The sequence below is a fragment of the Strigops habroptila genome, chromosome Z (genome assembly GCF_004027225.2).
Source record: "Strigops habroptila isolate Jane chromosome Z, bStrHab1.2.pri, whole genome shotgun sequence".
Taxonomy (NCBI): domain Eukaryota; kingdom Metazoa; phylum Chordata; class Aves; order Psittaciformes; family Psittacidae; genus Strigops; species Strigops habroptila.
Window position 1 is genome coordinate 23492674 of NC_044302.2, and position 22924 is coordinate 23515597.

Genomic DNA, 22924 nt, shown 5'->3' on the forward strand with positions numbered 1-22924 from the left:
CTTGTGAGTCATTCATCAAATTTACAATATAAAGTACAAAATTTCTTGTATAACTGGATTTTTATCTAGAGTAGTTAAAAAAGAAGTCTAAAACTAAGTACAAAAATGAGTCAAACAAGTTGTTTCTTTAATCTCTGGTTTACTAAGAAACTCATCACAAGTTTTCATTGTGTTCTCTTCCTCCCAACACTAAAGTCATCAGGATTTACTGTTTTTTTAATTTGATGCATGCAGTCCCACCCTGTTTCAACACACCAACAGTAACGAAGACAGACAACTACATTTCATTTCTTCTTCTACTGTTTTTGTTCACAAAGTGTTCAGTAAATGGAAATTGGAATTTTCAGTTATGGAAACCCTCTTTGTTGAAAAGAGTGAATAGTTTGATAAGTCCTTGCTCTATAATTCAATAAGCAATAATTCAAATCCTTGCTATTGAAAAGAAAGGTTTATTTCCATATATAAGCACCCATATTTTGGTACATGTTGTAAACATTTCTCTTTTGTCATATAAATGGTGTATCCTCTTGCTTGTTTGGTGTGGTTTGAAGGTTTCCTGCTGGACTCCATCCCACTGCTGAATGGAAGTTTCCTTTCCACAGACAGAAAATCCAAAGCTTTGACACCAACCGAGGGAAGATTAGAGTTGATTCCATAGTCTTCCTTGGGGCTTTTTATTTTGTAAATCCGTAGATACTGAGCTGAGTCTTGATTAAAAAAACCCCAAAAAACCCACCAAACACCAACTTTGAAATTAATTTTTAATAATTACTGAAGCTGCATTTGGGTGATATGTACAAAAGTGTTTATTTATCCAGGAGTTCTATTTAGTTCTTGGAGTGGCTGAAGGTACAGACGGCACAACGTTATGACTCCAAACTGGGGTCCAAAAGGAAGTCCAGAGTGACGAGCTAGGCATTACCTCGATAAATGTCAAGCATTGCAGCTATGTAGGAGTGGGCAACCTGCAGCTCATTTCTGTCTGCTGGTATAACAAAGAAAGTCAAAAACTTTCCTGAAATGAGGTATATTCTCTCAAATGTAAACTAAATTATGAAATTATAGCAAGAATGTACATCCTAAAAATTTCTGATTTTTATAAATCTGATTTGTAAAGATTTATACATATGAAAATTACAGTACCATTTCTCTCAGATTCGCAGACTGAAGGCTTAGATTAGTCTAAGCAGATAAAGAAAACTTTGGTGAGCTCTGTGTGAAGTGAGACAAAAATGTGTTTATGAGTAAATGTCCTGGGTTTAAGACTTTAAAGTCTTTAAACACTAGAAATTTTCAAAATCAACAGAAAATCATGCTAGTAAAATAAAACACATACCTTTTAAGCACAGTTTATATTTTCAACATGCAGAATTTTTCAAAATGTTTTGGCTGTGTCAATGCTGTATCTTGCAAATCATAAAACCCATGCAAGAGATTGAAACTTCTGCGTACTTCTTGGGCATTTTCTCACTTTGTCTCCATTTGCCACAGAAACAATGATTTCCTGGAGAGTGATAGCATTCCCTCCAGTACAGTGCTGCACTTACCCTTAATCATCAGGGTGCAAAATGGTCCCCTTGGGGCAACTCTCCTTCAGATGAAATTAATCCTGAAAATCTTGATATTAATAGAGCCTTCACAGAGGAAGGGTTATAAAAAAACAGCTGTGGTTTTCTGAAATTTATCCTGTAAAACAAACTAAAAATTGTATTGGTTTGCAAAGATGCAGTAAGTCATTTATGAGGGTGACTTTTGATCCTAGGATAACAAAGAAAAGTTTTTACATGACAACACATCTCTGTTTATATTTTACGTTTTCTTATTCTCACTACCTTACCCACGCAGAGCTATGCACACAATTAGGGCTGAAGAGGCCCAAGACAGATCAAAGTGTGGTTTATAACTAATCCAAAAGCAAAAATAAAACCAACACTCGACTGCTTTATATGTAAGTATATATATGCATTCATGCATACATAGATGTGTCTATGTCTGTCTTGCAGCTGTTTTATACATAATGTAACGCATCGTATGATTAACCAACATTCCCATGGTTCTCAGGCAAAATAAGAGACTAGTGACTAAAGACTAAGGATTAATAACTTAAAACAGGGCTGAAAGATATAATTAATTTTTATTTCATTATATCTTTATATTATAATTAAACACTGAACTTACTTACACAACAAAGTATTAACTTAAGACTGAATTTTGATAGAAACCTTGGGGATTCTCTAGGGCCAGGAAAGGGAGAAAAGTACCTCCTCCTTCTGTCTCCATTCAGCCTTACTAAGGGGCAGCCACAGTATAAGCCTGTAGTTGGGTATCATCTGTAGCTACTAGTGGCACAACCAGCATGTGGTGCCCATGGCTCTTAATACCACAAACAAGTCATTTTTGCAGCTGTTCTTGGGGCCCTTATACGAGCATGCTGCTGAGATGCTACTGGACACTACTGATGGTTAGAAAACACAAAATTATCTTTTGCCAGTGATGCTAAATGTCTTTTTTACTTCCTGCCAGGTTTTGAAAACTCTTCCCCAATGCTGTGTTGTCTTGGTGGTGATGCTTCTTCTCATATACTTTCAGCAGCTGCCTGTGGAACAAGATGTCAGTAATTACAGCATTCCTTCCATAGTATTTCCCTCTGTACCTGTGACAGGGTATGAAAAAACCTCTGACAAACAAGAAGTTCCTGTTGAGAGAGAAGGAAATTACAGTGCTGGGCTCTGGCAGCTTTTGTGAGTTGTAATTCCTACAGCTTGCAGTCCTGTGATGTCAGGGTTCAAGGACCCCAGGCTTTCATTCACATTTCTGGGGAAGGCTGTTGTCTTTGCTGCTGGTAAACTGAGGCTCAGGAGGACTGAGGGATGTAAAGGGTCGCACAGGGCACTTGTAGCAGATAAAGACATTGACCCTGAGTTTGGTTTATGTGCAATCCTTTCAGACACACCGCATTTCTGATCTGATTATCAAACTTAAAAATGAGGCTGTATCAACAATGAAAAGAAGTTATTAAGTGGCCTGTCCTCTCCAGTGTGCCAACCATGAGAAACCTAACTATGGTTTTCATCTAAGCATGCAGTCATGCATAATGGCCTAATTATATCTGCAAGGTGTATTTGTATGCAGATGCACACATTTGTGCAATCAGATACACATTTTAAACATATACACACACAATTTATTTATTACACTCGACAGTTAGAAAAAAAACATTGTCAGATACTTTGCCAATCACAACTGCTTAATATGCCTGGAAACAGGGATAAAAGCAAACAATTGTGTTCCTTAGGAGAGCATCGCATTGCTCAAAACTTGCAGTTTGGCTTGATCAGAGTTGGTGGATGTTGTGCATTTAGCAGCCTTGTTAGCGTCTGGTTCATCCTGTGCTTAACTTGGTTGACTAGTGCCTCGTCTGAAGGTGAGACTTACGTGTTAAAAGCTGCATTAATATTAATAACCACATCTTCAAAAAATAGCTCTGCTTACAGCGTCGCATCCCTGACTCCATTATAGCCGTCTGCTGCTTTGCCCTTACATCCCTGCTTAGAACATTTCTCAGTTGCATAGTTCAGGCTCTTTTTAATCACTGGTGACTCTATGCTCTTTGGGGGACTAAGGTCTCTTCTTAGATTAGCGCAGTACTTTCTGCCTTTTGAGAAGCACAGCTTCCAGTCAAGACAACGGAGAGGAAGTCAAAATAAGTACAGGCTGGTACAGAAATGTTTCACGGAAAATTGCACCACTGCTTTGTAGGAAATTCTTTCCTGTTTCAGAAATGTGAGAAAATAAGAAACTGGGATTGGTCAGAAGGGAAACATGGGTAATGTGGAAAATATTTTACAGCTCTATGCTGTTTTGAAGGCAGTATAAAATTTTCATAATTAAAAAAGAGAAAGCAAACTGAAATCACATTGGGCAGAACCAGAGATAAGTGAGTACTTGGAAGACCCCAGCACTCAGTGCAACTTGGCTTGACATTTAGCTCAAAGCAAATAAAAAAAAAAACCTCACCTTTTTCTTGTTTCACTGTGTGCTGAAGAGATTGCTCCCACCTCAGCAATAGATTGCAGCTATTTTGTAGCTGCAAAATAGCACAATAATAAAAAGCACTGATTCGCCTGAGTGGCCAAGCAGCAGTGACAGGGTGAGGGTGCATTTCTCAGGGACATCCCTGCTTGCAGCAGCTCCTGCTTGCAGCAGCTCCTGCTCATGCTCCTCTGAAAACATTTGCAGCATTAATGGAGCCGAAGTGCGGATAACCCCCTCTCAGCACGCACTGCTATCTCTTGGGAGTAGATCTTTCTGTTTTAAGCTGTGCATTTGTTTGTCCTGAGAAGTGCAGTGGGGTAGCCCTGCATTGCAGCAAGATCTGTTTCTGTGCATGTTCAGGACCAGGCATCAGCGCAGGAGCGTGGGGGGATTTGGCTTGTGGTGAAATTGCTTGGTAGCAATCCAGCATAATTTAAATGCAGCTGATGTGCAAATCATTGTGAGAGGTAACAGAGTTTTGTTTCGTGCATCACAAGATCCCAAATCTGTCATTCCTACACAGAGGAATTTGCTGCTCCTCCAAGGTTGGCTGATGGAGCCAGTCAGCTGTCAGACAAGACAATGCTCTGCTCCTCTGGGCACTGACCATTTGAATGCTGTCTGTGGATATTGGGGTGCCCTTTGCCGTGCAGCGCAGGCTGCCCAGGGCCTCCCAGGTTTGGGTGATGGAAACTCTGTTTGCAAATACACAGTGACTGGCAAATGCCATCCACATTTGGGTGGATGGCAAATGCACGGCAGCTCTGCAGGAACTTACATTTTGTAGACATTAGCCCCAAACTTTGCAAAACCTGAAGAATTTCAAGTCACCATGGGCCAGCAGAGCGGTAACAGCTGAGGGGAAGTTCTTGGCTTGAGAAAATGCTTTTGTTTGGTGTGGAGCAACTTGTGATGACAGTGCCCAGGACAGCCACACCATGCCCAGGCTTGTACTGCCGAAACCAGCCTCCACACCAGCTCATGGTGGTGCTGTGCTCTGCCCCTTCCCCAGCGCAAGAAGCACACCACTGCCTCGTTTCCAAAACGCAAGGCTTGCAGGGTACTTCCTGATTTCCAAGACAAGGGGCAGGGCAGTGGGGCTCGACAACAGGCATCTGTGCTGGGACGTGGATTGCACCCTTGCCCCATGCCTGCTGCTCCCCTCATACCTCTGCTGTGACTCACCCCAGTGAGCTCAGTGACAAATCTGTCCTGCTCTGCTCTTGTGAGGCCCCTGGCCAGCAGCACAGCAGCTTTGGGGTGGAGCAAGAAGCTGAAGAATTAATGTGTGATTATTAAATGTGGCAAAAAAACTGGCCTCGAGTGAGAAAGTGGACGCTTCCTGCCGTAAGACCCTGAAAACTGAGGCAAGGTTTTTGCAAACAGCATATGAGTACGAGTGCCTACCTCCTGCACCAGGCACTGGGGAAATGAAAATCCTCCTTTGCCACTCAGAATTTGGCGTAACTGGAGCAAATGTGGTCACTTGTGCGTGCCAGGGACCTGCTTCAAACTTCACTGCAAGTAATGTCTTCCCACTGCCCTGAGTGAGTTTTAGATCAAGTCCAAAAGAGCATTATTTCTGCACAACAGTAAAGTATCATGACAGTACTTTACATGAGCCAGGTCCAGATACTTGCATGTGTGAAAATCACCCATGTGGGGGAAAAATTGGGAAAAAAGTGTACAAATCAGGACACCAAAATCCAATATCCTTTAAAACAAGACTCTAGAAAGCTCTGCCAGCATTGCATACTGTTTTCAGAAGTCACTGGATGATCTTTAATAGAAGATTACGCCCAAACTGGCTGTCATTAGGTTTCAAGCATGCTGATACTTGTGGTGAACAAACAGTTAAGTGGCAATGTGCCTGCATCTGTGCTGTGATGCCAGCACAGACATTTCCTCCACATCCTCTGCCTCTGCTGCCAAACCACGTGGTCTACAGCTAAAATCAGGGGACATGCTTCACATCGTCCAGCAGAGATTATTCACTTCCCTGGGGAACCAGGACACCCAGCAGGGAAAACTAAACACAGCCCGTAAATCTGGAAGTGGGAAAGGGAGTCCCAGAGGACAAGAGGGCTTGGAGTGATGATGACAGTGGCTTGAGATAGAGAGCAGTGTTGCCCTTTGCTCAGCCCAGCCCAGCTCTTTCAGGACAATAACATGTCTCTGGGAAGAAGTTTGTTTGCTCCCCGTTTCCAGGGTTTGTCAGAGCTGGTGCGTGGCTTCCAGCAGATTTTTTTCCCTCTGACCGCAATCCTGTCATTCTCTTCTGTTCCTCTCTCTCTCTGCACCCTGGAGTGTTTACTGCAGGGCTGCAGACCAGATCTTTAAGACACGCACAAAGCATGACTCACCCATGGCGGAGCCAAAGTGTGGCAGTGCTGGGCAGTTAAACCAGAAGCCTTCCTTTCCATACTACCCTGACTGTGCAGATGAGCTGGGTCCTCCTGCACAGACCTGTCAACGTGACTGTGCTTGTACTCCTTTGTTTTTGTTCTTTGTCTTCCCAGAAATATTGTATGGAAAGATTTGCAAGAGGCATTCTGTACTGGCTCTGAATTTCTGAGCATAGGGCAACAACATGTTTGGGGCTAGTCAGACACTACTGTACTCACATTGTTGGGGGCATCTCCTGCCCATTGGTGGGCTGCGCTGCCTCTGTCCTCTCCATCTCACCACCATGTGTACCAAGGCTCTGAAAAGCAACCAAAAAGCCATCAGATACACCATGTACTCAGGAAATCTCCACCTGAGGTAGTAGATTTTATACCCTCGACTTTCACAGTTGCTGTTGTCTGTAAAGACCTGTCTAGATTTTGACAGACAAATTTCACTGCAGCGTTTTCACCTCTTTTTGGACTGCTGGATGCTTAGAAATGTCCTTTCAGCAGTGCAGGTTCTTCCAAGATGACACATACCTGGGTTAGTGTTTGCTGTACACAGTCTTGCTTCTCCTCCGCCACTGTGCCCTTCTGAAGTGGTCTGTGAAGTTGTCCTAGTTTCAACCCCTCCCACTGGGCATCAAAACAGCATCAACTAAGCATCATTAGTAAGTTTGGTTAAACAACATTATTCAGCATTTTTTTCTGATACTCTGGTGGCATCCGGAAGTCTCAAGCCTACCCCTGTACTAAGAAATATTGAAAGATGTGTCGGAAAGACAGAATCTGAGGAATTTAAGCTCTAAAACCTACACAGCCTTTTCTACTGCTCAAAATGGCTCCAAACATCAGTTGCACGATGGCATTGGTTTCTTGCTGCCCCGTGGTACACTTAGCCTTGCCCATATCTCCTTCTCTTCAAGATGCCCGAGTAGGACGGCAGGCTTTGTTTTTTTGCTGCCTATTCTCTAGGGAACTCCCTGTGCCCACCTTGGGCCATGACTCATTTCCTCGCATGGCTCTTCTCATCCTGTGTGCCCACGGCTTGCTCTTCCCGTCTGCAGCAGCAAAACTTGTTACAAAACCCAATGAAGCTATCGCATTGTCGGAAATCTTACTCTTTTTTCCCTGTGGCACGCAGAGAGCCTCGTCCGTAACACCTTGTAGAGGCTTCATATACTGGCTGATATATAAGGAAAGGTGGGGGAAAATGCGGTTTTATAGAGCCATTTTATACTCATTTTGTTACTTGTTGTGAAAGCATGCAGAGAGTTGCCAGCAATAATAACTGGGGAAGTAAAGTAGCCACAAACTTCAGTCTCAGAATTTCAGTATAAATGGGAAGCTGAAAGCGAAGGCAGAGATCACCGGTTGTCAGTGCCACCTGCTGGAGTGCTTGCGGTGGGAGTCACCTTCCTGAAAGTGAGGGGAAATCGCGGTGCGCATTCCCTGCTCTGTGTGCCAGACCCTTCCCTGTACGTGCAGCGTACAGCAGAAATTCCGTCCATATTTATTCCCACCCACCCCCCCCCCAAGGTATGTGAGCCTTTCTTTGCCAAAGAAACAGATCCCATCCAGGATTGAAAGCATGAAAATTCATAGAATCACAGAATGGTATGGGTTGGAAAGGACCTTCAGATCATCCAGTTCTAACCCCCCTGCCATGGGCAGGGACACCTCACCTTAGACCATGTCACCCAAGGCTCTGTCCAGCCTGGCCTTGAACACTGCCAGGGATGGAGCATTGACCCTTCTTTGGGCAACATGTTCCAGTGCCTCACCACCCTCACAGTAAAGAACTTCTTCCTTGTATTGGACATGATCTTCCTCTGTTTAAGTTTAAACTCATCACCCCTTGTCCTATTGCTACAGTCCCTGATTAAAAGTCCCTCTCCAGCATCCTTGTAGGCCCCCTTTCAGATATTGGAAGGCTGCTGTGAGGTCTCCCTCAGCTTCTCTTCTCCAGGCTGAGCAGCCTCAACTTTCTCTGCCTGTCTTCATACATGTCCTGGGTTCAGCTGTAGCAGCCATTTTTCTCCTTCTTAGTAGCTGGTGCAGTGCTGTGTTTTTTAACTTTCAGCCTGGGAACAATGCTGATAACACCGATGTTTTCAGTTGTTGCTAAGTAATGTTTACTCTGACCAAGGATTTTCTCAGTCTCATGCTTTTCCAGGGAGGAGGGGAAGCTGGGAGGAAGCAGACAGGACACCTGACCCAAACTAGCCAAAGGGGTATTCCATACCATGGCATGTCATGCCCAGTATATAAACCAGGGGGAGTTACCCGGAAGGCCGAGATCACTGCTCGGGTCGGCTGGGTATCGGTCAGCAGGTGGTGAGCAATTGTATCCTCTCCCCTTGTTATTTTCCTTATCATTATTATTATTGGTGGTAGCAGCAGTAGTTTTGTATGGTACTTTAGTTACTGGACTGTTCTTATCTCAACCCATGGGAGTTACATTCTTCCGATTCTCCTCCCCATCCTTCTGGGAGCAGGGGGAGGAGGAAAGGCGGGGAGTGAGTGAGCAGCTGCGTGGTTCCAAGTTACCAGCTGGGCTCAAACCACAACAGTACAGATGGTACTCCAGCCCCTTATCATCCTCTTGGCCTCCTGTGGACTTGCTCCAGCAGCTCCACGTCCTGCTTATGTTGAGGACACCACAACTGCACAGAGTGCTCCAAGTATATTTCTTGCCTTTCTTCGATTAATTTTCAGCTGTCACTCAGAAACAGATTGTGCCAATTATTTGTATCAATTTCAGAACAGAAGGCCAAGAAAACTGAGTGGTAGGAATCTTAAAATTATATAATCTCCATAAACAAAATCTGTGATTTGGCTTCCTACCACTACAGGGGAAAATAAGGATTTTTTTCAACTATTTGAACAGCCCACTGGTGATGTGCCAGTGAGTTTTTGTGCTTCTGTGAGAAGTTAATAGACCTTGTCACATCTGAAGAGATGTGCTCATGTATTCTGCAGTGTGAAGTGAAGTACTGCTGTCATGTTCGGCCTAATGCACGACAGAGCAGGACTGTGAAGAGGTACAGAAATGGAAATCAGGCTGCTAAGTCAGTGTCTACGCTGATCTTGGGTTGTGTGGGAGGAGAGACACATCTGAAAACTACGTATCCTCTAGATTGGCAGTCCTCATAGCTGAGAAACGACAAACATCAGACACATCCTATTTTTTCACAGTCTTTAGTTTTAACAGATAGAACATGGTGCTGTAGCAGTGATGGGTTTTTCCTGTAGGTAAAACCACCAGAGATATGGTCAGATGTGAGGCTGAAGCAGTGTGAACTGTCATACTGTGCTTCAGCATGTGTGCATTTGCGTGCTTTTGTGCTGCCTGGGAGAATTAACACTTTCCAATTGCAGCATGGGTACCTCACTTCTTTAGGAATTGTCAAAATAAATCAATCAGAATTGCAGGGTGCCTTGAAGGTAAACCAACCTGAATAACATCTGAATAACCAAAAAGAGGGGGGTGGTTCTCAAGATTGAAAGCTTCTTGGATGGGATATTTGTGCTAACATATTTATCTGCAGGGTTCCAACTTCACAACTGATTGCAGTTAAAATCTGATGCACAGGGAGAGGCAGTTTTCTCAGTATACATGAAAGGACACAGCTGAAATGCCAGTAATGCGGAGCCCGTTTAATTTTTTTTTTTTTTTTTTTTTATGAATTTGCTACTAATTACAAGCAGGAGATAAACTGGCAGAAGAGAGATGAGGTCCTATTGGCATGGTCTGTTAGTTCATTCCTTATTTTCTCTTGAAACAGTGAAATGTGTGCCATCTGGTGAGGTCATGGGTTTTGTTTGCTTTTTCCTTTATTTTCTTTTTTTTTTTTTTTTAATGTTTATTTTTATTTTTACTTTTTTTTCTTTCTTCTCCCTTTTTTCTTTTTCTTTCTTTTTCTTTTTCTTTTCCTTTTCCTTTTCCTTTTCCTTTTTCTTTTCCTTTTCCTTTTTTAGTTTTCTTTTTTCTTTTCCTTTTTCTTTTTCTTTTTCTTTTCCTTTTCCTTTTTCTTTTTCTTTCCCTTTTTCTTTTTCTTTTTCTTTTTCTTTTTCTTTTTCTTTTTCTTTTTCTTTTTCTTTTTCTTTTTCTTTTTCTTTTTTTTCTTTATTTTTCCTTTCAGTTTTCTTTTTCTTCTTCTTTTTCTTTCCCTTTTTCTTTTTCGTTCTTTTTCTTTTTCTTTCCCTTTTTCTTTTTCCTTTCCCTTTCCCTTGTCCCTTTCCTTTTCCCCTTTCCTTTCCTTTTGGAGGCAGAGCAAAAGGCTAAAATCTAATCCATGGCCAAGAGATTCCTACATGCAGCTCTGTGTGCACTCACACCTCAACCATAACCTGGTGCTTTCAGCCCCTTGTTGAAGCAAGCCAAGAAAAAGCACTCATGCAGAGGTGCACTTCGGAGTGAGGGAACAGTTATGGGGAGTGAGACAGAGCTCTGGCTCGGACGCAAGATGACCCTTGCTGTGCTTCTTCTCTGGTGATGCCAGGAACGTTTAGCTCACTCCTGGGGACAGGCACTGCTCCTTCAGTGACAGGTGCTGGCCAGGGAACAGCCTGTCTCCATGACTGCGGGACGAGAGCCCTCCAGAGACAATGCGGTTTACAGAAGTGTTCGGTTCTTTCTCTCTTGTGTAATAGCTCAGGAGGACTTCCATTATAATCTGTATTTCCTTCAGAATGGCAGCTAAGACATATCAAAAGGTAGTCCTAGCTTCTGGGAGGAGGATGAATTGGTCTTGCAATCCACATAAAAGGGACCACTGAGTTACAGGACACACCTTTTCATACTGACCTGACTGTTCTCAGTTACCATATTAGAAATGTGTCACTATACTCTTGATTCTCTCTTGATCCTGTTTTTAAACTAATCACTGCTTCAAACTGTGGTTGAGTGATGGGATCTGCTAATATCTGCCCCATGTAATCAAGGAAGATAAAACTTTGTGAAATACAGGTTATATCTGATGCTTATTACCAGCTGACATTCTATGTCAGGTTGAGCGTCATGGCAGAGAGTGTTTTTTCTACAGAGTTTGTGCTTACGCTATATCCTTAAAAGTAAAAATATTATTAAAAGCCTAAAACTTAAAAAAAAAAAAAAAAAAGCTTATTTTCAATCCATTTAAAACTGCATACAGATCATAGACTGCTTTAGATGTGTGAATCCCTGGTCAGCATGGCAATAGGGAATATTTTTTCAGCACCTTTTGATGTCACTTGCAGCCTGTTTTGAGCATTTTCCCAATGTGACCAGCAGCGCTGGAACTTTCTGACTACATTGTCCTTCCTCCCTCTGTGCCAGGAGGACTTCTGTGGTTACAGTCCTCAGGGCTCTTTGCCATGCAATAATCAGAGTTTCTCTGTCATTCTTGATCAACAGGTTGGTGGAAAACTGTCCATGCCCAGGACCTGCTCCCCAGGAAGGAATTCTGGGCAGAAGTAGTAGCTACAAGCTGTCCTGCGATGAAGGTATGGCCAAAAAATCTTCAGAAGCAAACAAGCCAGGAGATGGCTAGCTGAACTGCCAACTAGTGCAAGCCCAAACCAAGGAATGACACAGAGCATTAGTGTTTTATTGTGATGTTTTGTCAAAAGCAGTAGGCTGCTTTTCCCAAAACTTTTCCCACTTCACCATTAGAGGAGTGACAGGGACTGTCTATGTGATGTGAAATTCACAGTAGAGAAACTGTGAACAGAAGGGAAAAAAAATCCTCTTGACTTAGCCTAGTGTCAGGCCTCCATGGTTCTCCTGCCTTTTGTCTTTTGGGCATTATTTCTGCTTGTTGGTATGCAGAAAACATCTACCCTGAGTCAGTTACTGCGTTACCATGCCATGGAGTATGGCCATGGAGTCAGCAGCTGAAAACAGAGACGAGAGTGTGGCTGGAGATGCCCAGCTGCAGCAACCCTCCCTCCCCAGACCCGGGCAGTGGCCCATGAGTACTGCTGAGCACCAATTCAATTTCAGCCACAAACACGTGTATATTGGCATCCATTCACCCAGCTGGTGTGAGCCTTGCAACCTGCAGAAACAGCAGGTCTGGGAGAGAAATGCGGGTTTTGTGTCACTCACCATCCTCCCTCCACATGCTGCAATGTGTCTGTCACCTGCCTGCTCTGTACTCGGTGGTAATTAATTTCCAGTAAAATGAAAATTAAACACACAAAAAACAAATTAAACACTACAAAAAATCTCAAGCGTCAAACAAATCTGTGTAGACTTTAATTTGACACATCATGAAGTTTTTCAGGCAGGACCAGGAAGACAGCATCTGATTAATCTAATATGCAAATAGAAGCCTGTTAGCAATTCATGCTATCAAATATGAATAAGACAGTGACAGAGCTGATGTGCAGTAATCCATCTCGGTCCTTAAGAAATATTCAGGGAGGCACTGGCTTTGCTGAAGAAAGACTGAGAGAGGTTTTCAGAGTGGAATCTCAGGGTTTACAAAGAGAATATTTAAAGACAATACATCTGCTGGACAGGTCAGAGCATCCTCTTCACTCACTCATGAAACGAGGCATGAAAATAAGTGTTTGTGCACATAAAAGGGATCTTTATTTCCAGTGTGAATGGAGGTGGATGTTCTAGGACAATCAGGGTCCTGGTTAGGAACTGATTAGGAAAATTGTGGAAAATTTAAAAAAAGATTGAAAAGCTGCTATGGGATTAGGATTATAGCCTTTTTAATGTTTCATGGCATTTTCCTTAATCAGGTGAAAAGATTTCCTGAAGTTTTACCTCTTTTTATCCATCAATCAATTGCTGATTGATGGATAGTAGTCTTGAAACCTTTTCCTCAAACAGTTTTGAATCCTCACTGCTGTGGTCTAGGTCTCTTCATATTCCTCTTTCTGCCCCTTGCCTGCAACAAAGAGGGGTTGAAATTTCTGCCAATTTGTGCTGCTTTGTGCAGGGGGGTGGAGAAGGGGGTCTCCTGGATCAACCCCACAGGTAGAAGTGCTCCATGTGAGATGGGGGGGCTTGGGAAGGAGCCAAGGCAAGGAGAGGAAGGAATGAAAATACAGCATGACAATCTTGAACATCTTCACCACTGAGGAGTCAGCAACATACAAGGCTTGGATACCCAGCACAGGGACAGAGCAGGCACTTTGTTGCCTTGTAGCATGGGGCTGTTTTCCCCTATTTGTAGCACAAATTCTGGTGTTTGCTCTGAGGAGGATGTTATGGGCTCCCCTTGCCAGCATTGTCTTTCTACCTCCCTTTTTAACTAAGTTTGAAAGGCGAAGGAGTGCATGTGAGGAATGGGAAAATGAACTAGCCAGATTTTAATTAATAATTTTTTCCTAGGGCTCCCTCTGCATGCAGAAATCCACCTTTCACAGCAAAGCTGGGAGCCTTGGAGCTGGGGTCAGAGCTTCTCCTGCCTTACGTGCCCCACACAAGGTATCACCACAGGCCCAGCTCGCAGGCAGGGCAGGCTGCAGACTGGCAGCCGTGACAGAGTTCATCTTTTCCTTTTTCCCCCCTGGAGCGGCTCACCTTGTAGCCATGGCAACTCTCTGCCAGGCGCAGGCAGGCCCTGGAGCTGGTGCTCCAGGAGGTGGCTTCCCACTCACAGCAAGTTACAGCATCCCTTTGTGGGCAACAGCATCCATTCATGGGATGCATTGATGCCACAGCATCAGATGCTTGGCAGAAAAGGACCTGAGGGTGCTGATTGATGGCCATGGAACATGAGCCAGTTTGTGCCCAGGCAGCCAAGAAGGCCACTGGCATCCTGGCCTGTATCAGCACCAGTGTGGCCAGCAGGGCCAGGGCAGTGATCATCCCCCTGTACTGGGCACTGGTGAGGCTGCACCTCGAAACCTGTGTTCAGTTCTGGGCCCCTCACTACAAGAGAGACATTGAGGTGCTGGAGCGGGTCCAGAGAATGGCAACGGAGCTGGGGAACGGCCTGGAGCACAAGTGTGATGAGGAATGGCTGAGGGACCTGGAGGTAGTTTAGTCTGGAGAAGAGAAGGCTCAAGGGGGACTTTATCAATTAAAGGGGATGGAGCCAGGAGGTGGCTGATCGCTGATCTCTTCTTCCAAGGAACAAGTAATAGTACAAGAGGAAACAGCCTCAAGCTTCACCAGGGGAGGTTTAGGCTGGAGATTAAGAACAATTACCCACTGAAAGGGTGTTCAGGCATTGGAACAGGCTGCCCAGCACAGTGGTGGAGTAACCATCACTGGAAGTGTTCCCAAACTGTGTAGACGAGGCCCTTAGTGACCTGGTTTAGTGGTGACCTTGGCAGTGCTGGGGCAATGGTTGGATTTGATGATCTTAAAGGTCTTTTCCAGCCCAGTTGATTCTATGATCTGTGGGGCACAGCATCCCTTCATGGGCTGTTCCTACACCTGTGCCTGGGGTATGGGGCCAGAGATGGGGGACGAGACTCCCCATTAAATCTGATCAGGGGACCAGGTCCATTCTCTTCAGAAGAGCTGTTAGCAGCATTGGGTTTGCTGCTGTCACAAACAGCCCTGTGCCACACTGCATTCTCTCTTTCTCAAAAAATCTCCTCTTAAGATGCATATACTGGAGTGAAAAAGGGATTTGATCCTGCTCCAGCAGCAAGCTTAAAGGTGCAAAAGGGATGGAGTCACACAGCCTGGGATTTTGCTTCTAGGCTTTTTGCTGCTGTTTGTTATTACAGGCATTTGTTATGCTCTGCACTAGTCAGGTTGTCCTCTAAGATACCTTATTATTATGGCAACAACCTTCCTTAGTGAAAATTTCTTAATGAAGATTTCTTGATGAAAACCTTTAATTAAGATTTCTGGTAGGTATCTCTTCTCTATTCATATGGGCAGCACAAACCATTTCCTTTCCCTGCCTTAAGCTGTTCTCCTGAGAGGAGAGGAAACAGGACATAAGAGAAAAACAAACTCACACAGTCTCTTGATCCCAGCACCACCTTATTAGGGCTGAGTGTGGAACTGGGGGCAGCCCCTCATGGAGGCCTGCGGTGATGTGTAGAAATCACAGGCACATCCTAACCCAAGCCAGCGCAGCAGCAGCCTGGTGTAAGGCATGGCTCCTGGCCCTGCCGCACACCTCCTGCAGTTCATCTGCTACCCAAAAACATTGCTGTAATCAGGAGCTGCAGCTCCAGAAGTCTTTACATTGCTCCCTGGGGAACTGTTCTGGCTTTGCTGGGAGAGGCAACGCTGTGCCTGCAGAGCAATGCTTTCCAAAAACCAGCAAAAAACCTGTGCAGGAGCCTCAAATCTGCATTGTGCGCCCAAGTACTCACCCCTCATTTTCACTTCAAGGTCTGTTTCTAATATAATGATAACCCTGGAAAAGGGCAAATTTCCAGATTTGGGTAGATTTAGATGAGAACTGAACACAGGATTCAAGGTGCAGCCTCACCGATGGCTGGGGGGCGATCACTGCCCTAGTTGGGAAGTTGTCTTCCACACACCCCAGGAACCTCCTAGACTGTTTCCTCTCTGCTGTATTGTATTTCCAGCAGTCATCTGCTAGGTTGATGTCCGCCATGAGAACAAGGGCTAGTGATGGTAAGACTTCTGTCAGCTGCCTAAGGAATATTTCATCTGCCTCTTCAATGCCCATATGTATCTGTGACTGTGATCACCAGAGCCATGCAGTAATGTAGAAATGTTTTGTAACGATATCATGCCAGGAAATTAAGTTTAGTTTCTGCTTAGTGTAGAATATTTTTTTTTTTTCTTTTTAAATCATTAAGAGCTTGATCCTTGTTATATTTTATCAGTAATTTCCTTTTTTCTTCTAGACTTTCTGTAGCATTACTTCAGTCTATTGATCGTTAAGAGATGCATCTGCTCACTGCTATACAATAGCAAACGGGCAGAAATCATAACCACATTTCCAGTGAGAATATATTGAGTCTATTCCACAGATCAGTGTTCAAAAATCAGATGAAAGCTGGCATTTCCCTCAGATGCATTTGAGCTCAGTAGGTATGAAAACTATGACAATCAACATTGGTGCTTAAAATAGAAATGGAATTACCACCTAAACTAAAATCTCAGAAAACATATGTTTTATGCATAGTTCAGAATAATTCAAAGGACATAATTTTTTAGGCGTTTTCCCTTGGTGAACAAAAGAGGAAGCAGCTGCAGTGACGTACAGCCACATATACGGACAATACTAGGTGATACCAATACATTGTTGCACCACTGTTCCCCCAGAGTAGTTGTAACTCTGACTATCACCCCCAGTTCTGCTCATTCTGCTTGTCAGTGCATTGAAACTAAATCTGCATCTAATTTGCATGAAAAATTTGCATTCAATGATGACACTGGTTCTTTCATCCTAGTTATGTTGAGTTTGCGCTGGACGCACCAATGTTATTGCCTAGTGAGACACCTGGACTCCATGGAAACACAGCAGCTATATTGGGTCATGGTCGTATGCCAACATTTTCAATGTTTGTCCTTTTCTTGCAATCTGTAATATCTAATCTTCAATACATGCTACAGGCTTTTATCGCAGCTGTTCAGATACTTTGAGGACAAAGAAGTGTTGGTTATACATATGTAAGGACTTTTGAGCTCTTTGCCAGTGTTTGCATTTTCTTCTGGAGAGGAAGCCAAGCCAGCGATAAGGAAGGTAAGGTTCCAACATGATGACCACTGGTTCATACCTCTTTCTACCTCCTTACAAATGCAACCCAGCAGAGTAACACATGGAGCAAAGGTGACACTCTGTGATAATCTAGGAGAAGCACAGGGGCTTTTTTTTTGTTGTTTGACTGTTATCTCCTCGGTGGCCAGGATAGTTATAAATCCACATCGCACGGGCTTCGTTCAATGTGGTTCAGGTCCAAGCAAATGTCGTCCTCCTCCTGGTGTCTGTGACTGCCCAGGGTCAGCACGTCAGTAGGAACAAGCTAAGTACCACAAGTGAGAAGGCAACACGCTAGATAAAGCACAAGCTCTGCTCATATTAGCAAGACTGTATGCTCTCTTTAAAAAAAAAAAAAAAAAAAAGAAGCAATTTTAAAATTTAAGACAAATGTTCCCAAGTGAAATCCAATAAAACAAGTTGCTCCATGATCCTGGGTGTGGAAGGTGCCTTATTTTCTACAAATTTGTGCCTTCTACGTGATTTTTTCCTACTGACTTGTAATGAGGTTGCAGCAGAAGGACACACCATGCTGAATATTAAAGGATGTGTTTGCTAGAGATAACATGAGACACATCTGGAGAGGTTTCAGCCTTTTAGATACAAAATGGCTTTCTGAACATCAAAAAAGTTAGGAGAGAAACTGAGCAGAGCCTTCTCTACTGCTCACCAAACTGTGAACTCTGAAGGAAGTTTTACTTTCAACTAATACCAGTTCTAACAACAACTGAAATCAGCTAGGCTTTGTTCCTAGCATAGGCAGTCTGTACATGGTCTTCTGCCACTGGGTCTGTTGTACTTCTTGTGCAACTCAGGAAAAAATCTCAAAACAAGGTTTCACAGAATTCAAAGCTTATTAGGAAATTAGGCTAAAAACACCAGATAGAATTTGCTTTAGGAAAATAATAGCCCAGGAAACAAATATCTTGGACAACATTCAGCTGGTTTCCACTGTTACTTTGGATATTGTATGTCTTTTAGAGGAGGCTTAAACCGGCATTTTTGCCATCCATGAACTACCCACATCTTTAAAAATAGCAGGTCATAGAGTACGCCTTCTGTGACCAAAGGTGTTGGGGTTACGTCTGGAAATGCAGAGGCCTCCTAACCCTGTGAGGATGGTGCATGCCTCCCCACAAAAGAGGCCATGCTACTTTCCAGTATCCTTGCTGAGAAAAAGCCCCTGAGGTACTGCAGCATGATGATGATCAAGTAGAGCTTCATCTCTCAGAGCACCATGAGACTGATCTCTGTCCTGGAGCTACAGCTGTATGATGTTTCCTGATTTCTATCATTTGCAGAAATGTGAGGTCTTTCTGACAGAAGAAGGGCAGCAATATATGGGAACTCCTTCCCTTGCATAAACTTAATTTTTGGGAGGTTTTGCTCAGATCAGGATGAGAAATCTGCTATCAGTTCTCATTACGCCTTCCCTTGAGAAACAGAGACTTTTCTGAATAATGTGACATTCATACTGACTGTATAAATAACCACTGTGCCTTCATTCGTTATCAGGTTTGCATTATTAGCCATTGCTGGTTTTATTGTGAAGCTTCATTGGTCATTTGCATCTTACAGAAGCAACACAACTGGAGAGTAAAGGAATTTCACCACTGAGTCTGCAAGTGATTTGCATTTTGTCGACATTCTGCACTACTGCGACAGTAGTGCAGAATAAATTTTATCCTGAATTCCTTTCCTCAGGGCTCCCCACAGTTAATCGTACATTTGTCTCTTTCAGCATCAAATATTTTATTGAAAAATCCCAGCTGATATTTCCTTTCCAACTTCTTCTCGACTTTTAATATCTCTCATTATGTACTACAAATTTGAGTGGCTGATGATGAACTGTATAATTTTTTCTTTATCCTGCCCTTGATCTTTGCAAATGCTCCAGACTGTTGCTGGAAATACACCTTAAACTAGTCATATTTTTTATAGAAGAGGTAATCCTGGAAGATTGAATCTATTACCTCCCTGATGACATATATCTGGAAAGACAATCACTTCACTAAGTAGGAGCAAGAATAATCTGTTCTACTCATCATTCTTTTTTAATCAGTGGGAACATTCGTGGCTTGTTAGCAGAGCGCTGGCTGCCTCTCTGCAGGCTGCCAGACTGCCGCAGTGGTTTCTAACCCAGCCCTTTCCCCACACCACCCTGGGAGAGCTGTTAATTAGAGTGGCTGGCTGTCCTGGAGGTTTTAGGATGAACTTCTCTGCTGTGTGCAAACCAAAGGATGTGGGTTTTTCACAGAGACTGCAGCAGCTTTGAATACAGCCACAATGATGTGCAAACAGCTTTTCTGTAAAAACAGGAAGTTTCATTTGCTTCCCTCCTCTTTTACTGAGTGCTAAACGTATGAAAATCAATCAAACAGATCAGAAGAATTTCAGCAGCCGGCAGGGATGGTCAGTAATTTTGGGGTAGCTCTACTTGAGGTCAGCCTCTAATGGCGAGGGTCCTCCTGGTATCAGCAGGCAGAGCTACTAAGCTTCAGTGGGGATTGTGTGCACCATGGAATGACCTGCAGAAGCCCAGTGTGAAGTTATGTGGGTTTTGGTCCTGCCACCTTTCATGTAGGTGCGAGTATGAGCACCAAGCAGTCCCATTGGCTATGGCTTCATCCAACCCTAATAATAAAGATATCATGAAACTCACTTCCTCCATGCTGAGGATGCCTTACCAAGCCCTGTTTTCTTCTAGCTAAGCCTGATTAAAGAAGGGAGTCTTGGTCTCATTGAAGCTAATGAGGCAGAATTTTAACATCGTCTTTCTGGCCACTGAGATACCTTCCAGCACTGCCTGTTGTCTCTGCTGCTCTTCTCTCAAAACACCTTTTACCCCAGTTTCATTTAAGGTTTTTTCATTTCAATTTGTGCAAAAAATGTTTCTGCCCAGTAATCCTATCTCATAATCCCTTCCGTGCCTGTTTGATTTATACCGCCTCAAAGCTCTCCTGGTCTTTTCAAAGCAGCAGTCAGATGTCTGCCAGGGTCTCCAAACCTATTCTCTGTTCCATCAAGCTGCAAACATCTCAAAAACATCCGTGTCCTTTTCTACACTTTCCAGACACAGTTCATACAGAGCTACACAATCTTACAGAGTACAGCCAAATTGCGCTTGTGCCATGAAAAGGATGCTCAGTGCTTACGGCTGGGTTGTAAACCTTGAGTAGAACTTGCTCTGTAGAATCCATAATGCACATCTCATTTCCTTTAGGGGGACCAGGAGGACCCAAGAGGAATGACTGCTGCATTTCTGCTGATGTTTTCTCAACATTGCCTCTGAGGCATGGTACTGAAAGACAGCTTTTAGTATTTCATAAAAATGTCTATAGAAAATTAGATTGGGAAAGTTCCTCTTCCATATGAGGATGTTTATTCTCTGTACATTCTGTCTGTGAAGATACTGTTGCAGCATTTTTGAGAACGCGGCCAGAAAGGAGCAAATTGTTTTAGAGCCACTGATTTCCCTGGTTTGTGCCTCAACAGCACAGACAAGCTGTCAGAGCCACCTTTCTTCCCCTGACCCTCTCAGCAGCTGTGCGCCAGCTGCCCACCACTGCCCCTACCCCTCCATTCTTCCTGCAAATCCGGCCACAGGCTGCACCCAGGAGCATTGCTGTGCTCCCAACCGTAATGAAAGGATTCCTGCCTCGTTGAAATAATGGGTTAATTAGCACTCCTGTGTTTAAAATTGCTCCATTTCTGAGTCCCTCAAAGTCTGTAAAGCTTTGTCACATGCTTTATGGGGATTAGGAGGAGGCATAATTTATATCAGATAAGGACAAACGAGACAGGAAACAGAAGAAATTATTCCAGAATAGAAGCAATTAGTATGACCAATAAGATGTTGGGGGTGTTTTTAATTCTATTTAAAGAATTTATGTCTGTATTTTTGGAGCTGATTTTCTGCCCTAGCCCCAGGCATCACTATGGCAGGATCCAGCTCCATAACAGGATGCACTGTGCTTATTGCACAAAGGCTGAGGTAACCTGAAAGAGGTATAATCACTATTACCCCCTTGCAGGGCAGGTGGACACTGCTGGGATACATCTGGCAGGTGATGGATGGCTCTGTGGCTTTGTTCTGCAGCAGGTTTGGCAGGAGAGGAGGAGGAGCTCTGACTGAAGGGACTCTGTAGGTGGTGAGGAAAGCAAATTTCCACATTTTTTTTTCTTGAGAAATAAGTGGAAATAAATAATTCATCAAATGAAAAATTATAGAGAGCTGAATTTGTCACCATTCCTTGCAGAGCAGGCTTTTAAAACACGTAGTACTTTCTGCTTGGACCAGATGAAAACTTGGTAAATATGCATAAAAGCATATTTAGAGTCCAAGCAAATGTATTTCTGGTCCAAACAGGGTTTCTTCACAGGAAAATAACTGCAAGTAGATTCAATAACATGTTACGCTACAGAAGAGATCTCATGAAATTATTGCATGAAGGAGAACTGGTTAATTCAATCTGAGCACATGCATGGCTCTACCCTTCAGCACTGCTGCAAGTACAGTGTCTGTGGGCAAGCCAAGAGCCCTCATGCCTCCGCTGGCAGTGCAGGCTCTGCAAGACAGGGAACAAGCAGGAGAAGACTGGAGAAAAGATATGAGTATCGGAGAAAGGTATGAGTATCAGAGAACTCATCTGAGAGCCCAATATTTATAAACACAGATAATCACTTGTTATTCAAGAGCACCTCTATCAGTGTGAACATTCATGGTGTGCATACTGGCTGTTCACTCTAAAAGCCAGAAGTGGTGCACAGGGTGCTTGATGTGCGGGCAGCACAGCTTCACCAGGGTTTGTGAGAGCCACCCGTGAAGACAAAAGAAGGTGCGGGGCACTGATTACCTTTGGGGATGTCTTGCACCAAAGCCCAGGTCAGTACCCTTGCACTAATGAGTGAGGGCTTGGGCTGCCAGATTGTCTGGTTTTAAGCCGAAACATGAAAATCTGAAGTTAATTTGTCTTTTCTAGTCCATCTATGACCTTAAACAGAAAAGAAGAGCTTTGCAAAAGTACACTGGTACCATTTATATAAAGAAAAATTACTCCTGAGCAGGCAAATAACAGCAACATCTGCGGTCATACAGAAATCACACATGTTCCCAGGTATCATCCTGCTTCGGGATCTGATTATCACTTTTGCTATTCCTTTTTAAACTGAGGCTGTATAGTATGCAAGCTATCCAGGAAGTTTGTCATGAGAGCAGATGTCCCACCGGCAAAAAGATGAGCGTATCTAAATGCTTTCCAGGAGCTTTCCTCTTTATTCACTGCATTTACACGTGGCCTTACGAACCCATTTGTGCAGTCACAGCTGCAGCTGTACTTATCGTAATTATACACAGATTAGTTACAGCATGAAGAAGGTCTTGGGAAACTTCTTGGTCTTGTGCAGAGCATGGGACTGCCCAGCCTTTATGGCTCCCTCCTTTTCTGGCTTTTTCATGGCTGCTGAAGTTGGTACTCTGCACTAATCATCATCTGCAATGCTGGGCAGACCTGGGCAGATCTGCAATGCAAGGTGAGACCCGGGGCGGATAGTAGCTGTGGAGATGGTATGATAAGGGTATTAATCAGAACAAGAGATGCGGGAGTACATCTGTCATTCAACCTCCTTGACATGGGGTTGGTAATACAGGGGTGATCTCAGACAAAACCAACTTTCATTACCTTGAAAACTCTGAACTGTCCATCTGAGGCACTATTCCTTCTTTGCAGAGATAATGTCAGTGATTGGAATAATCATCATCCTGATTCAGCTGGAAGAGTAAACACTTCATTTTCATGGCTAACAGCCATGTTTGCTGAGCAGTAGCACCTGTGACACACTGGAGGATGAGCTCAC

General features: G+C 43.6%; 1 long non-coding RNA gene across 1 annotated transcript; it reads right to left on the reverse strand.

Moving 5' to 3' along the window:
* Positions 1–1371: 1371 nt before the first annotated feature.
* Positions 1372–7306, reverse strand: LOC115619764. Its single transcript, XR_003995113.1, has 3 exons — positions 6963–7306; positions 6660–6739; positions 1372–2596 (listed from the first exon to the last, which is right to left on the reverse strand). It is a non-coding gene; the product is annotated as an uncharacterized LOC115619764 (long non-coding RNA).
* Between the last annotated feature and the right edge of the window lie 15618 nt (positions 7307–22924).